This window comes from Anas acuta, chromosome 2, assembly GCF_963932015.1.
Source record: "Anas acuta chromosome 2, bAnaAcu1.1, whole genome shotgun sequence".
Taxonomy (NCBI): Eukaryota; Metazoa; Chordata; class Aves; order Anseriformes; family Anatidae; genus Anas; species Anas acuta.
The window spans coordinates 93,431,821-93,457,116 of record NC_088980.1 but is presented as its reverse complement, the minus strand read 5'-3'; positions in this window follow the sequence as shown (position 1 = coordinate 93,457,116).

Genomic DNA, 25,296 nt, shown 5'->3' with positions numbered 1-25,296 from the left:
AAGGAGTTCCTGCAGAGGAGCTCCACTTCACTTGATGCATACTTTTGCACATATTTTTCAGTACTGTCATTCATAGAAAGAGATATGATCAGTAAGTATGATCAATTTTAGGCACATTTGACTGCTCCACAGGCCCCAAAATAAGGTCAAGGAAGTGGAGTCAAGTGGGGCTAGTGTGCTGAATTGATCAGGGTGGAGAAAAACCTTGCCATGAAACTAATTAGGAACAGGCATACAAACCATGTCTTACTGTCTAAGACCACTTTGTTTTATTGTGTTCAAAGAATTGCAGGAAACTTGTGAAAAAGGCACCAACAGATGATGAAAATTGTCACTTTGGTTCCTAAAAATTAAATGACACAGGTCAAGAACCAGAGGGAGTTACATAAAACCTGCAAAAGTCTAAATGCTGAATTGCCTTTTCTTTCTTCTTGCTTAAAGTCTTTTTGTTGTAGTTACCTCAAAATGTGAAATACAGAGACATTTTCATTTATAAATCCAATGTAAATATGAAGATAAGAGCTGGAATTCCAGTTAGTTTGCTGCATGTTCTAGAGTTGCTATGATATGGAAGAGGTATCTATGGTGAATCTGTGTATGTTGTCTGGAAATTCTATGCCATGGTGATACACCATTGGTTTTTAAATGACCTCATATGCTAAGTTTAAAAATACAGATCTTTCCAATGACTGACAATTGGCATGTCTGTTAGATGTTCCTAAGTGCACTTTGATGTAATTATTTTGCTACTGAAGCAACACAGATTTGTAGGTAAAATATTATTCTCCAATCCAGTCTCAATTATCATAGAAGTGGCATTCAATTTTACAATAATGGCTGTAGAGAAAGAGGCACTAATATCAATATCTTTTCCTAACAACTTTCCTAAACAACTCACCTCCCCAAAATATGATACCTGAACAATCTCTGCATTTAGATAGTCTGCAAGTGTGACCTTGTCAACTTGCCTTCTTTTCCCTGTGCTATGTACTTGTTCATGGCCTTAAGCAACCTTTGCCATTCAACTTGTTGTTCAAAAGATTTTTGATGAGTTCTCACTTTTTAGGCAAACAACTCTGGTCTCAAAATTTACCCTGTAATGTGTACTAGACTTACTTCTTGGGTCCAAGAAAATTCTTATGCTCTTAAAAAATTATTTCTAATTTCTGTATAAAAGGGACACTGAAAACTCTGCTTTTTTGTTTTGTTTTGCTTTGTTTTGTTTTCCTTTGTGCTGTACCAAAATTACAATAATGAAAATTTAAGTTTTTTTGTTGTTGTTGTTTGTTTGTTTGCTTGTTTCATTTTGTTTTGTTGTTGATTTTGTTTGTTTGTTTTGGTTTTGTTTTGAAAATATGGGGTTGTAGTTTTCAGCAGTGAAAGTTTTTAAGAACAGTCTAGACAAGTGACATACTTACAATGACATATTCAATCTGAACTACAGTAGGAAACAATCCCATGAGGTCACTTTCTGCCATACTCTCTCCTACAAAGGAAGGATGTTGCCAAGCAAAGTTAAGATGTAATATACACAACTGCTAATCTATGCCTTATCTATTTGAATGAACAGGAGACATGATGCAGCAGGACTTTACTTATACTGCAGCAAAAGATATTTTTTAAAGAAATACCTATGGACTAATATTACATTTGTAATATAAAGGAAAACAACAAGCAGCAGTATTAATTTGGCTTTATTATGTTTTCTATTTTCATTTTGCCATGGCTCACTACCTTATTAGCAATGTAAAGATATGAATGCAGAAGTGCTCATTTTATCATGACAACATTCAGTTTTGAAACTAATCTAAAATAAAACCCACGGTATTGCACAGAAAACTCAATTATGAAACAAAAGGCATCCAGTATGAAATTAAGGTAGTACATTCCATGTTTTATGTTCTGGCATTGTGGATTGTTACAGGGTTTTTGCTGATAAACCTCAAGAAGCTCACATAGCCAAGAGCATCTCTAATGGACTGAATCTAAAATTACTCACTTTCATCTACTGAAACAAATTGGTTTAATATACAGTTGTTTGTTGTCAAATGCATTAAAAACATTTGTGCCAAACAAAATTATAGACTGTGTTTGTTATTTGCCTTGTATATTTTTGGAAGGTGGGGGAAATGGGAGAAGTAGGAAAGACAGTGGGTGGAGTTTTTCCTGCACTTGCTAACATCAGACTAGACAGCAATAAGAAGATGTAACATACACAATATGCATGCAATGTGTCTGAATTACACAGGCGTAAATCTTTTTCCTTCCATTTTTAAATGTTTGACCATGTGTAACTAAAAAGTTCTAACCTGTTGGGCATTGCAAGATAGTATGCAAATAGGCCAGCTATTGACAAAGGACTACAGTAATTCACTTTTTTGTTAATCAGGGTGTGATTATCATTCAATTCTTTTGAACTCCATCCAGCTTGCTATTCTGTCTCAACTTCAAGCAGGTGTTTTGTTGTTGCCAGGCCATGAACACAGCCCTGTGCCTGAGTCTTTCAAGTGTGCTAGCTGTGCTGATGAATTTTGCCTGCAAACTTTCCTCAGGCAATAAACTGACTAGTGCAACATGCTCACAGCAATGTTAATCTAGCTCAGGGACATGCACTGCACATGAAAGACTATTTTTACCCTAATTTTTAATTGATATACTTTGCCCACTGCAATTCCACCCCCAACTTCCTTCATTCTTTCTCTCTATCTTTATATCTATCTGCTTTTTTATTGTTATTATTTTATTTTTTTTTTGGAGGCAGCAAATGGATTGGAGCGAAATGAAACTACAGTAGCTGGCAGACACAAAACAGAAACAAGGGTGAAGTTAAATAAAATATGAGAGGGTGGATGCTCAGCAAAGAATTCACCTTTGATTTTAAAGATTAGATAAATTGGAAAAGTAATAATCAGTAAATTGAAAAGTGGGGACTATTATGCATTAGTATTGTGACTAGCATAACAAATATTTATTTATACTTTCAGGTTGGTACAGCATTTTATGTTATGCAGTAGCTTAGAATGTCTTCTGGAAAAGTGTCATGGTGATACATTTTAGCTCTGCAATGCTAGTAAGAAATATATGTAAAATAATATGATTCAATGATATTCAACACAAACTTTTGAATATCAGAATCTTTAATACTTGTTTAGAACATGCTTCTTAAATGCAACTTGATAAACATTTGATTCATCTATTTGTATGTCATGTATTGGCTTTAATGTTTATGCACTGATTATTAAGTGTGATTGTTAATATTCAGTTGAAAATGTATATTTATAATATTAGTTTACCCATATGCATCTAAAACTTGCTCTGGAATAAAAATATAGGTAGCTGTGTGCTAACTACATACACCACCATCACCACCCCTGATTCTTATTTTTAATAAACGATATTCTAAATTCTTATAAAATAAAGGTCCAAGAAAGCTGGTATGACAGAAGTATTCAGAAAAATCAGGAACATAGTTTCAGAGACATTTTTTGTACGTTTCATAAGTTTGGGATTTTCCAAATTTTGAGGATTTTTAATTTCTCCTCAATATCTACATGGGAAATAGAGATGGGAATAATGGCAAAACAAATGTATCCTAGAATGTCTGCTCTGTGCCATTTACTTTTAGCTAGTCAGAACTAGCACATTTTCCTTTGCTTTGAAATGAAATGAAATACAGAGCTCCCTCTTTTCCTCTGCTTTCTTGAAAAGGAAATTTACCCCAGTAGTTCTTGTTCTTCATCCCATTTTGTGTCTCTCTCCTCTCCTGGTACCAGGTAAGAACACAACTGACTATTCCAGGTCTGGGTGCATGAATGAAGCATTGATGCACATGCAGAAGGACCTCCAGTTCTGTTTGCAGGGAGCAAGGTGGGAAGTGAGAAATCTAAAGCAGAAGGAGGACCACTTTTGATGTGAACTATTTGTAAAGGTGAAAAATAATAATAATAATAATTAAAATAATAAATAATAATTAAAAAAAAATGCTTTATAGCGAGAATGAACAGGGAGAAAAGGAAGATTTATGATACAGAAAATGAAAATCAGTGATAGCATTGCTAGCAGCACAAGCTATCTTCCAAACAGGCGTGATTAACATTCCAAAATATATTCTTTTTATTGCTTATATATTTTAAGATGTCTTCTGTTGTTTTTTTTGAGACGAATTAAATGTTTATGAACTTCTTGTGTACTTGGGAAATGGTTCTTTTCAGATGAATTTTGAACCTTGTTAAAATCTGAGTAAGAATCAGAAATATATATATATATATATATATATATATATATATACTCACTCATTCTGGTACTATTTTGGATGATATTTTAAAATATTTTCCACAATTAGTTTAATAGAACATGTATTATTTACTTTCACATGATGTAAATTAGTGTACAATATAGAGTGGTGTCTGTGCAATTGAGTTATTAGAGTATAGCAGTACAGGTGACTACCATTTACTCAGTGAACTAGGTAAAGTTCACTCTGTCCACCAGTGTTGATACAGATAATTTCTTCTCAACTGAAATAATATAAAAAGTGATTTCCCTTAAGCTTTCCATTTTAAGAAATTCAGTCCATTTCATGAATTGTTTTTCAAATACAGTATAGTTTTAGAAAAAGTGAACTAATACTAGGTGCAATAATCACAACAGAAATATACTCGCAATTACATGAGAGACAATCCTAGAGAGTGAATCAAACCTTTGTTACTATAAGGGCAAATGAAGTCAGCAGGGCATTTGGACTTCAGTTTTACATAATTGGACTTTGAGTGGTAAGTATGGTTGAAGGCATTTCTATCTCCATCTTCTTTTCTCTCGTGCCAGGCTGGTACTAATACAGGTAGTGGTGCAAAATGTACCAAAAAATTAGGTGTTCAAAACAACCACTCTTTTCATGTTTTGGTCTGCCTTACGTTTTACGTCTGTCACGTTTTACATAGATTGGCTCAATAATCCACTGCACCGTGGGATCATGGCCCAAATGTCAGAGCATACAAATAAGCTTCCTCATCCCATTCAAGTGCTACAGCCTTGGGTTTATGTTGGAGCGATGCCATAACATGCTGTTTTATGATGCAGCTAATCTGATCTGACAGATAACTGCCACCAAGCAGAGCAATCTTCCCTCTTCCCTGCCTTTCTGTCCCAACCCTGGCGGTGTGTGCCTGCCTCCTCCCTTGCACTGCCAGTGGTGCTCAGCTGGTTCCATGGAGGAGTGGCTTAGTGGAGTAAACTGACAGAAAACTATTCCTGCTTTTTTGCTTTCATCTTTTAAGTGTCAGTTTTCTCCTGATGTTCCTGTCTCTCCCCAGACTGGTTCAGTGGAGGGCTAGGGACTGGTTCAGGGAGCTAGGTGAGCACATGTGCCCACCAGGGGCAGGCAGAGGAGCAGTTGGAAGCTGGTGGTCACCAGCACCTTGGGATGCGTTTTTCTGTACCTACACCCTTTTGAGAAGTACAGCCAGTTGGCAGTACCACTGTTGACCTCCCAGGAGCCATTTAGAATTTCTGCTTGTACATTTATCTTTAAAATGATACGTAAAAATGATGAAGAAGAAAATAGTTATCAGCTATGCACTTCTGAATGGTCCCAACATGGATTTAAGACTATGATTAAGTTATAAGCAGAATACTGTATCAGATATAATCTTTGACATTATAATGACATATGTTCATTATTAGCTTTTATCACAAGAGATATTCAAAAAATATGTATATAAAAACATATAGACCTATTAGAAACTTTTCATACAAGTGAAGTGTCTCATTTCTACTGAGTATGTTGTCCTATGGACTAAGTCCTAGGTTAATAAACATCAGCATGGATTTGCTTACTATGAGTTTTCAATCCATTGAGTTTTCCAGGAAAAGCCTACAGTGGAACACAGCACCCTGAGACATGTAATTTCTTCTCATTATATGTGCAGTTACTACAGGCCAAACTTCTCTCTGTTTCTCTTCCATGAAAAAAAGCAAACTCTTAAACAAACAGTCCCAGGTGAAAGACCATAAAAATGTATTGAAAATAAACACATTACTAAAGAACACTGTTTAACCATTGCATTCAGTGCTTTCAAGAGTTCTACTTTGGCCTACTTGCCTTGTAAGCAGTTGTGTATCACACTGTAGATTTTTGTGTCTACAGAGGTTTCTTGATCAACACCGAGGACTTCTAAATAAAAGCTTACCATCAGTTTATTTATAGCCATCTAAAAAATTATTTGGAGTACTCAGACACAATCCCAGTTAGTACACTACCTTTGTTTATTCAGAAATAGTGTTTTATGCAATTGGAGAAAGAATTACTATAAACTACTGACTAAGCTTCATTTTGGCAGATTATTGTGGTAGAAGTTCATGTTGGCTTTTTAGCTTTTCCATTCTTTCTCTGCAATACTAGTAAATTATCCAGAGAGTTTTGATTCATAGACTGTTTTAAGGCATAAATCAGGAAAGCAAGGATTTTCAGACTTTTTTTTTTTTTTCAGGGAAATGGAGAGGGAAATGGAGAGAACTTGATGAGGTTGCCTGCTTGTTATCTTCATCCAACTGGTGAAGAGATGAATGAATCTGAGTTGTTCCAATACATAAACACTGAAAAAATATAACCAGTTGTGTAAGTAGTCACTAAGAAATATGGTTAGTTAATATTAGTAATGTTCACTGGAAAAGCTTTCATGATAATAAATTTCACAAATTTAATTGTGCGTCTCACTGGTTTCATTTCTATAACCAGGATCATTAGGAAGCAGTGGAGAATAACAACAATAACGCTGATAACAAAAATAACAACAATAATATCATAAAAATATATCTCATTGTCATCAATGGATTTCTGAAATGGTTACTTGAAAATTCAGAAGATTATTTTCATTGTCATACATTGCTACAATACTAAACCTGATTTTCTGATGTTCTATATTCAAGAAAAAAATAATAAGATAAGATAAAGATAAGAATAAAACTAAAGAAAAGGAGAAGAAACAGAGAAAATAAACAAGGAAAATGAGCAGAGAAAACAGGGAATGGAAAGAGGAAAATAATCCCACCCCTAAAAAGAGCAAAAAGAGTCAGAAATTTGGAAATTGGTACCAAATTAAAAACCTGGTTCAGTACACAAATAGAGGTATATTTTGAGCAGTGCAAAGCCCTCATAACTAATTATAGTACTGCTAATCACAAACACTTTATATAATACTTTAGAAGATGGATTAAAGTTTATCTATATTCATTATCTCTGACAATTTAATGTTAAGTTTTAATTTTTAATAGCATTAATTATAGTATTTTCCAACATAGGCACAGGTCTGTAAATATGAATGTGTATATATTTGACTATGGTTTTTGTACATATGCACCATGCATGTGTAAGAATGACCATATTCTTCACCACATTTTTTTTTGTGTTTTTTGTTTTTTTTCGTGTTTTTTTTTTTTTTTTTTTTTTCGTATTTTGCACATCTGTATTAAGCAGAATGGGCAGGAATGGGAAATCGATCTCTTTGGATTTATGTTTTAAAACCAATCATTTTAAGGTATTTATTAATTATTGAATTCACCTACTGAGCAATATTGCTAAGATATATTTACTTAGGAAAGATTTAGAACTGCCATCATATTAGTGTTCAGTTGTAGTTAATAAGCATGCTTATTTTTTCTAAACAAAAACTGAGATGCATGATGGGAAAACAAATATTAGCATATCTAGACTGAACATGGCTTGTAGACTCCCTGGTGAGTAGTGCTTCTACAGCCAAAGATTATTCACATCATATACAATTAAGTTTTCCTTTAAGACTGATTCTTTTATGCTACAGATAAAAATGAAAAACTACACAGTCTTCTGAAGAAATATTCACGTATCTGTAGTAAAGAATGTAGTTCATCTTTTGCAGGCCAGCCAAACCTAGGGAGTTTTATTTTATCTGTAAAAGTCTATGAGCAAAATTTGGTATACAGTTTGACCTCTTTGATTGTATTTTGAGGTTGTTGTTGTACTTTTCTGTCAGCTCTTTAATTAATCTTGCTGAGTCTGTAATATCATTGGGGCAGAAATAATTGCTTAAATATAAAAGGACCTGTTAAGGCAACCACATGGGAAACAGCAATGTGGTGAAAGAGTGCATTTCTAAGATTTCATTATTGACTGTTTAGTAAATAAATCGTATGTTTTAATTGCTCTGTCAGAAGGATCCTTCAATGAGGGAAAGGTGACTGGAGCTGAATATGGGAACACCACAGGACAGCTGTTTGGTCTGGCAGAGGGCTCCCTGCACTTGTACTATATATCCAGAGCGACCTTTCAGATTCCATGTACATAGTAACAATTAAAAGTACACAATGACTTGACAATGTTCACTGTGACAGACTGCAGGTTGGCTGCTTCCCATAACAGCCTCCCAGGCAGAGAGGAACAAAGAGCCCAGGACCATCTGTACGCTGTGCTGAATGCCTCATGTTCCAGAGAGCGCGCTTTGTTTCTCCAAACGCCCCAGGAAGCTCTTCAACAAACAAAACTCAAAGGTCCAGAGGAGCCCAGTCAGGACATTAATATGATAATGAATTCCGGATTACTCTGACAGACGTGACAAAGAAATAGATCCTTTTGATAATAAGTTATCGTGTTGATTAGATGGAATTTGCCTGACTCCATCACTGTTGTGGTATATTTCAACAAAGTCAACAAACCTACACAGGCCGTTGTTCCTGTTATCCTCTCTCTCTCTTTCTCTCTCTCTCTCTGCTTATAGTTTTTTGTCAAGTCTATTTCATGTCACCGATTTAAGTTTTCTTCTGTTGCACTGAAAATTCTCCTACCTGTCTGGAAAGTTGTAAACAACATCCTCTACAGCATGAAACAAAGGGGAATGGCTGTTTGTCACAGGCAGTTCAAAAGAAAAAGTGTGGTTAATTTAGGGGTATGCCTTTGCTTTTCAGCTAATAGTTCCTAAGCTGAATTAGCTAAGTAGGCTTGGCAAGATTAATTTCCAGTCATTCAAAAAAAAAAAAAAAAAAAAAAAAAAAATCCCTTCTAGCTCATCATAATAAATCTGATCCCAATTAAAATTACATTTTCTGTTGATTACTGTCAGTGGGACACACACATTGGGTGTAACTTTATAGGTAAAATATGATTTTGATTCATACAGTTCAGTTCATTTGATTCATATTTTCAATAAAGTTGCATGACAACGCTTACGTAATTTTCTGAAGTAGTGTTTATTGAAACTCCTTTCTCCTTTTGATTCCAGCAGAGGTTGTCATAGCAAAGAACATCACCTGGCTACAAATACTGGCTAAGGTCAGTGCCATGTCACACAAAAGACCAAAATCGGGTGGCACCAGCCAGCTGTAGTTAACAGGTATTATATAAATATAAAAGAATGTTCCTTGTGTGGAAAAAAATTGGTCATTAGCCACTTGGGAACACCCAGTTCCCCCCATGGTTTTCCAGCTGCGATCCAAGTGTGTTTAAATAAAAAACTTAGTACACTTAACAAGAAGTTTGATAGAGTGTTAACAATCCTCAACTTCACGTTGAGCTGTTAACCAACAAAGTAGTCATTAAATGCTGGTAATGACTGCGTTTCTTGGGATTATTGCTTAATTATAAACTTGATAGAGTGGGTCCTGCCTTCTGACTTGGGGGACATTTTCCATTGCAGAATTTTAACTACATACATTTCTTAATATACCACCTCAGTTATAAACACTTGAATATAACATGAATATATATAAAGCCATAATACTGCCTTTAAAAACAGTTATTTGCACACTTCACAATTATATTCAAACCATAACTGGTCTTGGATTCACCTCAGACCGTGCTCAGACAAAGCACAACTGTTGGTAACATGATTTCTCAGTGAATATGGCTTTCTTGCAGAATAAAATAAAAGTTTCTGAGAAGGAATTCTTCAGTTTAATTGACTGGAAACAGTCTAGTATGTAGGCAGCACTTCATTCTGAAAATAAAAACAAAAACAAACAAACAAACAAAAAAAAACATGAATGTGATATAAAACTGCAATAAATATTTTATTTATTTATTTATTTATTTATTTATTAATCTGCTATTCTTTCAGAAATGATGTAATTTTGCTTGTGATGTACAATAAATTATTTCAGCAGTCATGATCTTGAAAATTCCCTAACTATCGCTGGTTACTGTACCTTAACTTATAATTATTTCCCAAAATCTGTAGATACCATGGCCTCATGTACACAATTATAGAAATGTATTCAGGGAAGTTTTCTCCTCTGGACTGATATCCAAGCATCTAAATATGTATTATCCCAATTGACAAGGAAAGATAAGGGGTGCAAAGTGCCACATGCTTCAAATCCCAGCACATGAGATGGCTGTGCATAGACACAAGGGGCCTAGGGAGAAAGGCAGTATTATTTTTCTTTCTTTGTTGGTTTCTTGTTTGATTCAAGCCATCATATTGCACTAATGCATACGAGATCTGCCACAGAAATCATTGAGTAGGTGGGTTTTGAATGTGTGGGTATACTAAATTTCTTCCTTTTCCATAATAAAGGCTTAAAATATTTAACATTATTTTAATATTCTTAAAATGCCTTAGAACTTTAAGACCACTTAATATTTACAAGCAGGGAGGCAGCTGGTAGAAAAAAAAAAAAAAAAGATTTCATAAACTGAATCTTGTTCCTTGTTCTGTAATTCACAAAATACTGAGTCTTCTAATGCTAAGTAGCTAAGCAAACTAATACATCTTCAGTCTTTTTCAGACTATTCTTGTAGGTATTAAACAATGAGGAAATCAAACAAGATTCCATCTTTAGAAGCTATTAGATCAAACATTCTTTGAAAAGAATAACATGTAGAATATATTTATTTGTACAAAATTTTAACTGGAAGTTGCACTGATAAATAGTTTCACAAATAATTTATCTGCAAAAATGCATCTAAGTATTTTTAGAAGTGTCTAGAAGATGGCTGCATAGTGAATTTTCAGGTTATTGTACTAATTAATTAATGAGAGACAACTTTAAAGAAGAATAACATCTTCTACCAGGACAAATAATATAAAAGGAAGAGATGGAGAAGACTTGGTGCATGCAAATGTTTTTAGCGTTAGCATTTTATTTCAAATTGTTGCCAGTACATGAAAGGAGGAGCTTTCTGTTGGAAATCTGAAAGGGAAGAGAGACAAATATCTTTGAGTGTAAATCCTCTTCTTTCTTCATTCAAAAACTCAGGCTTGTGTCCACAGTGGCTTGTTGGCTCAGTTCGTCAGAAAGCCTGCAGCAATTCCCTGAGCCCTCATTTGTAGACATCACTTTGGCAATGGAACAATGCAGCTGATTCTCATTCTAAGGATTATGGTACTATATATAAAGAAAACATAAAAAGATTTACATATATTCCATGTAATTTCCCCCATTATGTTTTAAGCATGGAACAGACTTTTAAGCCTTGTATTTGGTAGACGTGTCACAAAATATATTTAAAAAATCATAATTTGTACCACATTTTATTTTCAAAAGTAATATGCATCTCATATATCATACCAGATAGATGTCCTAGTAGCTGCAGGCTGAGAAAAATGGAAAAAAAAAAAAAAAAAAAAAAAGGATTCTATTCTTCTGGGGCTAAATCACATACCTTACTGACTGAACTGGGGTAGTGTGCATGTCCCAACTCTCTCCCACTGTTTACGTAAATGACACTGTGATAGTATGGCCTAGAGGAGGAGTGCAGTCATTGTTGCTTGTTTGTTTGTTTGTTTGTTTTTTGTCATCATGGACAAGAGGGAACAGTGGTAACAAAACCTTATTTTTGCTACTTGCCAACCAGCTATGAGTGAGAAAATATTGTTCACCTTTCACAGGCTTGAAGCATGCTTGCTATATTCCTACACTTTTTCAGCTGTTTTTGACATAGAATAGGCAGAGCAGTGCCTTTGTGAAATGTCTCTAACACCATAGTTTGTAACCACTAAGATCTACGTTTCACAAATGTGCTAGTACCATTCTGCTCTAGATGAGAAGTACACAATCACAGAACACATCATTTACAATATTGCCAAGAAGCTATGTGGGGCACATTCAAGCCAATACATTTGAGCCAAATATGAATTTATTACAGATTAGCCCTTTGTATCATGCCACTGCCTCAGATCACTTATTTGGAAGCCCCAAAGCCCTGTTTGCTATATTATTGGATGACTTCCTAACAAGCGATGACTCCATTTCTGGGGATCCATTCACTGTCTGTCTGCTCACTTCTTGTTCCTGCAGGCATGATTAAACTTAGAAACACCTCAGATGAGAAAATTTCCACCAAATAGCTTGATTTAAGACTTTGAGTTTAAACAGAAGATCTGTAAACGGCTTAATGACATTTTGTAACAGGCTCCTAATGGAAAAGCTGGAAAGAAAAGGAGCCTAAAAACATGCTCCTGTCATCAGCAATGTGTGAGAAAAAAATGCCAGAGTGCAGCTGAATGACAAAAGACTAGAAGCTGGCCACTGTATGCTCTGGGACAAGATAAAGACATTAATTTAAATTAAGTTCAATCACGTGGAACATAAATAGCTCTGAGAAGATCTGAGACACTTTGCAGTTTTCTTTTGCCACAAGTACTGTGCACAAAATGCAAGTCTCTTGAGCATGACAAAACATGACATATGTTTTCATGTACATTTTCACAGACTTGCATGAGTCAAGAACACATGGGAAGAGGAGATGATTCTGCAGCAGAGACCTAGGAAACCATGGTGAATTGTAAGGCTTTACCTATTGCAAACACACTGCCTTCTACCTAACTTTGCAGTAATAGGGTTTCACAGTCTGTTCCCTGCTGGGAACAAATTGTTTTTTCCTTACTGTTGAAGAGCCACAGACCTACACTGACTTGTGGTGGTTTTACCCAGCTGGGCAGCTCCATCACAACCGCTCTCTCCACCTCCTCAAATGGAAAAGGGGAGAAAATACAATGAAAAGGGCTCAAGGGTTAAGATAAAGACAGGGAAATCACTCAACAGTTATTGTCACAGGCAAAATAGACTCAGCATACGGAGATTAACCTAAATTATTACCTATTACTAAAAAGCTAGAGCAGTGAGAAACTAAAAGCAAACTAACCCTGCCCCTGCCCCCTGTTAGCAACGTTGGGGAATGGGGAATGGGGGCTGCGGTCAGTCCCTGATGCTTTGTCTCTGCTGCTCCTTCACAGTCATGGAGGTCCTGCTCTGTGTGGGGTCCCTCCCACAGTATGCCGTCCTTCCCTAACTGATCCTGCAGGGGCTGCCCACAGGCAGCAGATCTTCAAGAAGTTTTCCAATACGGGTTCGTATCATGGGGTCCGTCCATCACTATGGACCATCACATCCACCTTGCTCCAATATGCCACAGCAGCTCCTGCCAGGCCCACTGCTCCTGCGTGGGCTCCTCTCCATAGGCTGCAGCTCCAGCCCAGGGCCACAGCCACCTCCAGGCCACATCCACCTGCTCCACCGGGGGCTCCTCCATGGGCTGCAGTGTGGAGATCTGCTCCATGGGGGACCCATGGGCTGCAGGGGGACAGCCTGCTCCACCAGGGGCCGCTCTACAGGCTGCTGGGGAACTGCTGCTGCTTGCCTGGAGCACTTCCTGCCCTCCTGCTGCACTGACCTGGGGGTCTGCAGGGCTGCTTCTCACTCCTCTCTCCCAGCTGCTGTTGTGCAGCATTTATTTATTTATTTTTTTATCTGCTCTCCCAGAGGCATGAACAACATTGCTTATTGACTTGCCTTTGGGCAGCCTGAGCAGGTCCCTTTGTGTAGCCAGCTGGAACTACGTCTTATGTAACATGGGGCAGCTTCTGGACTCTTCTCACATAGGCAACCCCTACAGCCCCTGCTACCAAAACCTTGCCACATAAACCCAACACGTGTGTGAAAGAGAGAGCAGCAACAGCATCTAACTCCATTTTACATGCCCTCAGTTACATCAACAGGAGGGTAGATGTCACAACTCAAGACTTAAAGGAAAGCCACAACATTCTGTAGCAGCAACACAAAGCCAGGAAGGAAATTTACCCTCGCTGGTATGGCACTAGATACCTCCATGTAGGAAACTCTCCACTTACTTCAACACCCTCCCTACTGGTTCATTAAGACAGAATTTTACCCCACTTTGTCAGTCAGAATTGGGTAAGCTAGCTTTCAGAGAGAGACAGGAGACAGCAGAGACTTCTTTAGGAGACAGTGAAAAAGTTTGGTTGCTCTCATCTAACCATACAAGGACATTGGCATGCAATTAGTTGTCAGTTTTTGCATTTGTTGCTGCCATTAGGTATGGCAAGACAAACTGACCAGTTTGCAATAGAAAATTGACATTCAGGTGACAGAAGGTAGGTGAGAGGAATCACCATTTGTGTGAAGCCACTGAATTTCTTTTTCTTAAAGGATTTCTTAAGATGTAGCCTTTTGAATGACATTTTTCTTAAACTTTTGAGTGAGATTAGAAAACCTCAGAAAGGTATCACTATATTTACAGGAAGTGAGTGATGGAGTTGCCCAAATTTGACAGCATCCTTACGAACTGAAAAGTCATCTATACATACATCTATAAAATCAGTTAATGTGGCAGAGTTTTATTTATTTATTTTGCTTTGTCCTAGTACAGACAATTTATCATTCAAACATATTAGTTTTGTCACCTTAAATTCACTCTGCCAGAAGTCCTGGAGAAGTAATCAAAAAATTGTGTTCTCATTTAAATCTTATTTTCCACATTACATCCAGCAGCACATGCAATGCAAATTAAATAAACCAACTGCAACAAAAATAAAATAGGCAAAAGAAAAAAAATACTCAAAAGAATGTGCATCCTTTGTATGGTGTGTAAATTTTGGTATAATTTAGGCAATCCTAAATTTTAATCTTACTCAATCCATATTTGTAAAAAAAATATATATTTATTACTTTTATATTATATGTATTATTGCATGACATTGATCTTTGTACTCTTAGCATTATCACTTTACCATATTAACAATAAATGTCATTTTTTTCCTAGGATAGCCAAATGAATAGATTAAGGAGTTGTGTTTTTTTGTTTGTTTGTTTGTTTTGTTTTGTTTTGTTTTTTAACCTGTGCATTCAGTTCTTCATGGAAACAACTCCCAAAGTTACTATTTCTCCCTGCACCATAATGATATTGTACTGTGCCTTTTGGCTCTAGCACAATGTGTTATGCATCAGTGTTTAAGAGCATATTGTGCACCATTATTGCCCTCTCTCTAGAGGACTACAAACTGCATTAGTTTGAATTACCAAATCAAAACTTTATGTGCAGCAGTTCCCCCACAAGGGCTTTAGCATTTTTATGTCATAATCCCTCTATTATCCCCCTCCTCACATGCTTTATAACCATTAAGTTATTGAAAAATTCTCAACAGATGTCATCTTAAGATGAATGTTGCTGTGCCGACTGGTATCAAGGCTGGAATCTGGATATTGCTCAACTTTACTAAAAATGTCAGGGAGAGAATAGTCAGCTGTAAAAATACAAGATATGCCAGCAATGGTTGTTTTCATGTCAACTGCAACATGACTTGTAGTGTTCACAATTTTAGCTTCTAGAAGAAGCAGTTTTCATTTGATGGCTTGGCAGTAATGGCTTGAGATATGTAGCATTGAAAAAAGAAAATAATTCAAGGATTTTTTTTCCTTCTTCTTTTATGATAAAAGCAGATTTGTGCTCTAATCTGATTTAAGCCTCAAATCTTAGCTTTTAGCATATATTTCTCACATTGATATATATATATATATATTTAATACATAAACTTTTTGCATAGGAGTAATAATATCTTATTGATTAATATGTTTTCTCCTTGCTTCTAAAGAAGTGAAATAACAAACATGATTGCTACCATGTTAATAATAACAATTTATTAATATATTTCTCCATCAGGGCATTTGTTATTTTAAACAACATTGAGACATAAAAATGTGCACTGTGACATAATTTAGACCATCTTAAATTGAACTAAACAGTGCAAAAGACATTTATCTTCCAAAGAGGTGACAGTATGGTATTTAAATAAAAGGAGATACATGGAGCATAGATACCTGTCAAAATGAGATTCAAGAACAGAGCCAGGGCCTACATTAATAAGAACTTAAAAAAAAAAAAAAAAAAAAAAAAACAGTGATATTTCAGAGTAAATAAGTTGTATTGGAAACAGTTGCTGTACAAAGCAGAGGACTGCCATAATATACTTCAGATTTATCAGAATAGTCTAGCACTTTAGCTCTTTGATTCAGAGGTAATGTGACAAACCTAATGAGAGCTTTTAAAGAGATACAGTAATCAAGTCTCCTAATGAAGCAGGTATTCTTGAGATCTTGACAGATTAGAGGGCTGGGCAATCACCAACAATACGAAGTTTAACAAGTGCCAAATTCTGCACCCTTACTATGCTTGCATAGCCTCTGGGGGATGAGAGGCTTTAGAGCAGCCCCTCAGAAAGGGATCTGGAGGGTGGGGGACTTCGTTCATAGCAAGTTGAATATGAATCAGCAGTGTACCTTGGCAGCCAAAAGCGCCAACCATACCCTGAGGTGCATCAGGCATGGCATTGCTAGCTGGTCAAAGGAAGGGATTATCCTGCTCTGCTCTGCCCTGGTGCAGCCTCACCTCAAGTGCTGTGTGCAGTTTTGGGTACAACATAAGAAGGACATAAATCTATAGAGAATATCCAAAGAAGTGCTACTAAGATGGTGAACAGTCTAGAGGGCAAGATGAATGAGGAGTGACCAAGGTCCCTTGGTTTGCTCAGCCCAGAGCAGAGGAGACTGAGGGAAGGCCTCATGGCAGCCTGCAGCTTCCTCACAAGGGGAACGGATGTGTAGGAGCTGAGCTCTGCTCTCTGGGGACAGTGACAGGATCCGAGGGAACAGCATGGAGCTGAGAGAGGGGAGGGAGTCAGACTGGGTGTTAGGAAAAGGTTTTTCACTGAGAGGTGGTCGGGCACTGGGACTGGCTCCCCAGGGCAGTGGTCACAGCACTGAGCCTGTTGGAGTTCCAGAAGCATTTGGACAAGACTCTCAGACATATGTTCTCATTTTTGGGTGGTCCTGTGTGGAGTCAGGACTTGGTGATCCTTGTGGGTCCCTTCCTTCTTGGTATATTTATTATTTTATGATACTTTGCAGTATACATGCAGCCAAGGAATGAGGCTCAAAAGCAGCAAACAGCCAAGCAGAGAATCTGCTCCAGCCACAGATAAGCTTTCAAAGGGCAAAGACAGTATCTTCCTACAGTTTTAAACAATCCCTGGCCCGTTGTTTTTTTTTTTTTTGACTACAGAGGAAACAGTAGTTTTTTTGTTTGTTTGTTTTGTTTTGTCGTTTGTTTGTTTTCTAGTAAAAGAGACTGCTGTTGGAGCAAGCCAGAACTGATTGTTCAGGTTGCACACATGCCATAAAATTCAGTTAATGGAGGGTTTTTCCGTAGGGTAAATTGCAAGGACTACAAATATATATCTTGTTCATGGCCTTATCTGCTATTTAGTTGTCTGGACTGATATAATTAGGGGGAGGTTGGTTTCTGGACAGCTTTCTAGCCTTCCACTTTTCATTTTGTATTCAAAAGGCTCCTTCCTCACATGGTTTAGCTCAGAGCTTCCAATGGTGCAAAGATGGAACAGGAGATGGGATGCACCAGATGCGAACCTGATCAAGCCAATCTTGCCTGCAAGCAATTAAAGAGAAAATGGCAAATGAAGGCCAGAGAAGGCAGCACAGGTCTAACTTTTCCCTGTAAAAATGATATTATGAAAGATGATGCACTCAAATTGCCAGATATTCAGAACTCCCAGCAGCTCTTCATTCCCACAGTTTTGATAGGAGTTGCTGGCTACTGGATACTTTTAGAAGTCCACAAATGCTTAAGTGAATAGTGAACAGGAAATTTTGGAAATAAAGGGTGCTGAACTTTGATTTAAAGTATTTAATCACAGAAATCTTATCTTGTATTTAAGTCTTTATAGTTAATGCACATTGTATAGTATTCCTCTGTCTGTGTTTTAAAAATATTCTGATTTATCTCTTTACTATGTATGCTGCTTTTGTTCTGTATTGTTATTTTAAAACTTATGCCATACGAACATTTCCAGATCTTTTGAATATGATACTCCACTTGAATTTTATTCAAAGTTTATAAACTAAGATGGTTAGTGTATTCATTTATATGCTGTGATACATTTCCAGCTCAAAGCTTTAATATTACATTGCAGTGCTAGTATCTGATCTGAGGAAATACATTTCTGTGTATTTTGCAAGAGTCTTTTCAGGTTTTCCCCATATTTGTTTCCATACAGTTTTTTAGTATAGGTTTGGACTAGTTCTGCTCTTCTATCTCACATTCCCCTCACTGGATTTGGATAGTATCTGTTGGTGGATTAATCTTCCACTAACCTTTATAATTTCTATTACTTCATTTTCTAAAAGCCCATGATCAGCTTCACTGTGAAAAATGATTATAAAGGTATTTGTGCTACACCAGCGTTAATGAGACCTAGAACATCCCTAATTTAAAGCCAGTTAGAGTGTATTTCCTATATCTCATTTATACCTCCTTGCATGACAGTAAAGAAATGTACATTTGCAGCCAAATGACTCTACCCATTTACTTCCAATTCTACCTGCACCTTTTCAAAATACACAGTTTTTCTCCCAAGCAGTTTTCCATCTTCTTCAGCTGTAATAATAGAAGCTAAATAATATTTAACAAATTGCCATTTCCTTATGCCCTGTCTTCAATCCCCCATCATTGTTTTTAATGGGACAATTTAACCTTTGAACTTATGTCTCTATTACAGATATAGTTGAAGTGCCCTTAATTGAAATATCGCATGCAACTTGACATTCAATATTATTTCTTTGCTCCTCTAATTATCCTTTTAACTTTCTTCTGCTTATTTGTATAAACCCTCCTCAATCTGTCTTTTTACCAGACTGTTTGTATATTTTTAAAAAACCTTTCAATTATTTGCTCATTCTACTCTTTACATACTACATAACTACATTTGACCTCTATAACCCTCCTCCCTGTTTAGATTTAGCTGAGATGAATTTCAGTTGCAGGCTCAGCAGCCTGAAGATTATTTCTCAGATTATTTCCCAGTGCTCATCAGTAGTCTCTTCTCTGCATTGGAGAACACCCAAACAAAATCTCTTTGGAAATGCAACGTAAATTCAGATGTTCCAACAGTGAAAAGAAAGTGTCATTTTGGAAACAATCAAAGCATGTTGGTTGGTTTCGATACAGGTTATGATAAAACAGACCTAGAAATGTATATTCCCAATGGTGAGAAGATCCCCATTTTCAAGCTGCATTGGATGCACACAATTTATAAAATACAAAGAAAAATTAGGCAGAATGATTCTAACACACTCCAGAAAGCCACTGCATCTTCCTATCTTATAATTTGCAGTTGTTTCTCTCCCCCTTCTCTGCCAAGACTTCTTATGCTATGCGAAAAGGTTTACTTAGTTTAATAATTTTATGAGTTTGTTTTTTTTCTGTGCAATCTTATTCCCAGAAATGATGGCAGAAAGGACTCTTCCCACAAACAATCCAACCAGCTCAGTAGCATCCAGTCTTGCATTATAATTTTATATTGCTTTCCTTGTGTTGTTGTTGTTGTTGTTGTGGTTGTTGCTTTTTTGCATAGCTGTTTTTCAATCAATACATATGTAAATAAAATCCTCCATTATCACAGTTTCTGTTCATATTACAGTCCACTTGTCGACATGTACAGTTATTCTTAATGATATTTCTTACATAGTTGGAAAATTGTAGAAAATTCTTTCAAAACATGAAAATGTTGATTTCTATATCCAGTGAACTTCATATGTGTTATGAAGAATCATACACATCAGAATTCTATGGCCTCAAGAAAGCAGTCTAGGAGGTTTCTGGAGGGCGTGGAAGATAACTTCCTGATGCAGATGGTTAGTGAGCCTACCAGGGGTGACGCCCCGCTAGACCTTCTCTTCACAAACAGAGAAGGACTGGTGGAGGATGTGGTTGTCAGGAGCTGTCTTGGGCAGAGTGACCACGAAATGGTGGAGTTCTCTATTCTTGGCGAGGCCAGAAAGGGGACCAGTAAAACCACTGTATTGGATTTCCAGAGGGCTGACTTTGTGCTGCTGAGGATACTGGTTGGTAGAGTCCTTTGGGAGGCGGTTCTGAAGGGCAGAGGAGTCCAGGAAGGCTGGGCGCTCTTCAAGAGGGAAATCTTAATGGCGCAGGAACGGTCTGTCCCCACATGCCCAAAGACAAGCCGGCAGGGAAGAAGACCAGCCTGGCTGAACAGAGAATTGTGGCTTGAGCTTAGGAGAAAAAAGAGGGTTTATCTTTGGAAAAGAGGGTAGACCAGTAGGGAGGACTATAAGGATGTTGTGAGGCTGTGCAGGGACAAAATTAGAAAGGCCAAAGCTCATCTGGAGCTCAATCTGGCTACTGCCGTTAAAGATAACAAAAAATGTTTTTATAAATACATCAACACAAAAAGCAGGACTAAGGAGAATCTCCATCCTTTACTGGATGCAGGGGGAAACTTAGTTACAAGAGATGAGGAAAAGGTGGAGGTGCTTAATGCCTTCTTCGCCTCAGTCTTTAGTGGCAATACCAGTTGTTCTCTGGATACCCAGTACCCTGAGCTGGTAGAAGGGGATAGGGAGCAGGATGTGGCCCTCACTATCCATGAAGAAATGGTTGGTGACCTGGTACGGCACTTGGATGTGCGCAAGTTGATGGGGCCGGATGGGATCCACCCGAGAGTACTGAGAGAACTGGCAGAAGAGCTGGCCAAGACGCTTACCATCATTTATCAACAGTCCTGGCTATCGGGGGAGTTCCCAGTTGACTGGCAGCTAGCAAACGTGACGCCCATCTACAAGAAGGGCCGGAGGGCAGACCCGGGGAACTATAGGCCTGTCAGTTTGACCTCAGTGCCAGGGAAGCTCATGGAGCAGATTCTCTTGAGAGTCATCACACAGAACTTGCAAGGCAAGCAGGCCCAGTCAGCATGTGTTTATGAAAGGCAGGTCCTGCTTGACGAACGTGATCTCCTTCTATGACAAAGTGACGCACTGGATGGATGAGGGGAAAGGCTGTGGATGTGGTCTACCTTGACTTCAGCAAGGCTTTTGACACCATTTCCCACAGCATTCTCCTCAAGAAACTGGCTGCTTTTGGCTTGGACTGGTGCACGCTTCGTTGGGTTAGAAACTGGCTGGATAGCCTGGCCCAGAGAGTTGTGGTAAATGGAGTCAAGTCCAGTTGGAGGCCAGTCACTAGTGGCGTCCCCCAGGGCTCGGTGCTGGGGCCGGTCCTCTTTAATATCTTCATCGATGATCTGCACAAGGGCATTGAGTGCACCCTCAGTAAGTTTGCAGATGACACCAAGTTAGGTGCGTGTGTCGATCTGCTTGAGGGTAGGAAGACTCTGCAGGAGGATCTGGATAGGCTGCACCGATGGGCTGAGGTCAACTGCATGAAGTTCAATAAGGCCAAGTGCCGGGTCCTGCACCTGGGGCGTAATAATCCCAAGCAGAACTACAGGCTGGGAGATGAGTGGTTGGAGAGCTGCCAGGCAGAGAAGGACCTGGGAGTGATGGTGGATAGTTGGCTGAATATGAGCCAGCAGTGTGCTCAGGTGGCCAAGAAGGCCAACAGCATCCTGGCTTGCATAAGAAACAGGGTGGCCAGCAGGGCTAGGGAAGTGATCATCCCCCTGTACTCGGCTCTGGTGAGGCCGCACCTCGAATACTTATCGCTCTCTACAGGTACCTTAAAGGAGGCTGTAGCGAGGTGGGGGTTGTTCTGTTCTCCCACGTGCCTGGTGACAGGACGAGGGGGAATGGGCTTAAGTTGCGCCAGGGGAGTTTTAGGTTGAATGTTAGGAAGAACTTCTTTACCGAAAGGGTTGTTGGACATTGTAACAGTCTGCCCAGGGAAGTGGTGGAGTCAGCATCCCTGGAAGTCTTTAAAAGACGTTTAGATGTAGAGCTTAGGTATATGGTTTAGTGGGGATTGTTAGTGTTAGGTCAGAGGTTGGACTCGATGATCCTGAGATCTCTTCCAACCTAGAAATTCTGTGATTCTGTTATTCTGTCATTTTCCTCGTTATGTTCTGTCACAGCAGGAACACTGTGTTGAATTTTTATGAATTTTTTATCTTCTGGTACCCTGTCTCTCCTTGAACAAAGGGGAGAAACTGTGTTGTATGAGGGAAATATCATCTTACCAAATGAGAAAGATGAAAGGAAGCATGAATTACTAAAATGAGAAGTTATGTCACAAGCATACACTATTTTTGATTGCTGGGATTTTCTTGTCTCTGAAGCTTTTGATAAAAAAAGTTCTTTTAATGACCTGTTTGTGGGTATTGTTACACAATGCCAACTACATGGTTGGAGCTGAAAAAAATCATTTGTCTTTACAGTCGTGCCATATCAGGAGCACACATACAAACAAAAATTAAGGTTCAATTGATACATGTTAAATAATTACAATGAGGTAACTTGATCACTCCTAATTGTCACCAATATTATAAAAATCTGACCTTGCTTAACCCTCATGTAGCTGAATGAGTGATTTAAAAGGTAAAAACTTTCTCTTCTTCAAAAGTGAACATAAAGATTCTGCAAAAGTAGATGGCTTCTTCCCTTCCCTTCCCTTCCCTTCCCTTCCCTTCCCTTCCCTTCCCTTCCCTTCCCTTCCCTTCCCTTCCCTTCCCTTCCCTTCCCTTCCCTTCCCTTCCCTTCCCTTCCCTTCCCTTCCCTTCCCTTCCCTTCCCTTCCCTTCCCTTCCCTTCCCTTCCCTTCCCTTCCCTTCCCTTCCCTTCCCTTCCCTTCCCTTCCCTTCCCTTCCCTTCCCTTCCCTTCCCTTCCCTTCCCTTCCCTTCCCTTCCCTTCCCTTCCCTTCCCAATACGATGTTCAACAGAAGGGCTTTCAAGCTCATATGCAAAATGAGCTTGAAAATTAAAAATTAAAAAAAAAAATAAAATAACATTTAGTCTTGACTAATATGTGGTAAACTTAACAATTTATTTATTTATTTATTTCATAATGAAGAACAGAAAATTTATCACTAAGAACAGCTGTGCTAGTTCAGACCAAAAACCTGTCTGGTCCCATATCCTGCCTCTTAATAGTAGGCAAAAGAAGATGTCTGAAAAAAAAAAAAAAAAAAAAAAAAGAGGATGATGACAAGTACTGTGAAATTCCCCTGAACATTTTTCTTCCTCCGACAGTTACATTCTTGGAAAACTTTTGTTGGCAATGGTGATATCTCCATTCCTTACAGGCTTCATTGACCTTTTCTTCCATACCTCCTTGTATTTTGAATCTAAATGAACAGTTGAGTCCCACTGCCTTTTGAATTGGCTACTACCATAGTTAATTTACATTTTGTGTGCAGATCATTCTTTTTTTCTTGATTTGAACATGTCAGTTAATGGTTTTGTTTGATTGCATCTAGTTCTTGAACTGAAGGTGAAGCAGACACTACTTGAGGCATACTAGCCTATTTAATATTTCTTCACTTGGAAACTGTTACACACCTATTAATAGACATTACCATCATTTGTTGTTGGTTTTGGGCTTTTTGTTTTGTTTTGTGTTTTTTTTTTTTTTGTTTGTTTGTTTGTTTGTTTGTTTGTTGTTTTGTTTTGTTGTTCTTGTTTTTTGCTTTTTTTTTTTTTTTGATCACTGAAGAGAAAATTTTGAGAAACTATCTATTATAATTGATGATATATTGATGATAACTGACAATAATTCCTGAGTCGTAATGGTCATCTTAGAACCCATCATAACCTATCATAACCTAGAACCTATCATAAAATTAAGTTTGTTTTTCCACATGTGCATCACTTCACATTTCCCTGCATTAATTTCCATCTTCCAATTTATAATCCAGTCCTTTAGTGCTGTGTAGACCTTCTGCAGTTCTCTGCAACCAACTGTCCTTTTTATGATCCAGTGTGATCAGCAAACTTGATAACATAGTTATTAATCTCTTTTTCATGACTATTTAGAAATGCGCTGGTCACTTTTCTCCTCTGTAAAAATAACCATTCATTTATAATTTATAACTGGTTATTTAGCCAGGTTAGAGTCTCTTCTTGAACTGTGACTATTTACTTCCTAGGCCCACTGTACAGGTTCCAGATATTGCCATTATTATTATTATTTTTATTTTTTATCAGTTTCATTCAGAGTGTGGACACAGGGCTTATTGATCTGTGGTACCCTTCATCTCCAGAGGAAGTCTCTTTCTGGCTCTCTGATAGCAAGACAGTTGTGAGTGAAGTCACATACTTCAGTCAGTAGTTAAACCATTTCTTTTTTGAATTTCAGCAGAGCTTCTGGAAGTACATTTGGCTTTAGTGATCTAAAATCATTCTTTTTGTCAAGTTGTCCTATATGCTGTACTCCTGACATTTAAATCTGATATTTGTATTCTATTTTTGTTCTCTGTGAAAAACAGTTCTGGCTTTTTTTTTAAAAAAACATAAATCTTCAGATGCCTACCTGATGCAGAGAGATTTGAAATAGCAATTTAGTTCCTCTGCTATGTTGTCATCCATGTTGTCATCTCATCCAAGCACTCATTTTACGCCTTGGCTATTTATTGGCCCTTTAGACAGACTTGCTGCTCCTGATAAGTTGCGTTTTGTGTGTGTGTCTCTCTCTCTCTTTTTTTTTTTTTTTTCCTGTCCTTTTCTCTTTTTCTTTTCTCTTTTCCTTATTCAGATTAAACCTGATTTCTAGTATGGATCTGCCCAGGAATCACTTGTCCAGAAACTGTTAACAGTTTCTAAAAACACAGCCTCAATATTCCTTAATGGTTTTTAGCTTGTCCAGAGTTAACCAGATGACTTTTCACATTACTATTGTGCATTTTGCATTTGGTGCTTCTCTGATCTCCCCTTAGAAGGTGGTGATCATTTGCTAGCTTAGGTAGGCAGCGTAGTCCCATAGCTTTATTTTTCCTATTTAAATATATAATTGGAATTAATAAACACAGAAAATTGTGTGAATGGCTTGTTAGCACTTAATATCAGGCTTTCTATACTAAATAACACCTTTCCTCCATCATTTCCTTCAGTACTTTCAAATTCTATTTTACAGTGTTCCACTGACAGTTTTTATTATATTTTCTGATGCATATGTTCTTCAAATTATACATTGGTTATCAGCTAGAACTATGTATATAAAAAGACCTTGTGTAACACCACAAATATGACTCTGTAGTACCCCGTTCA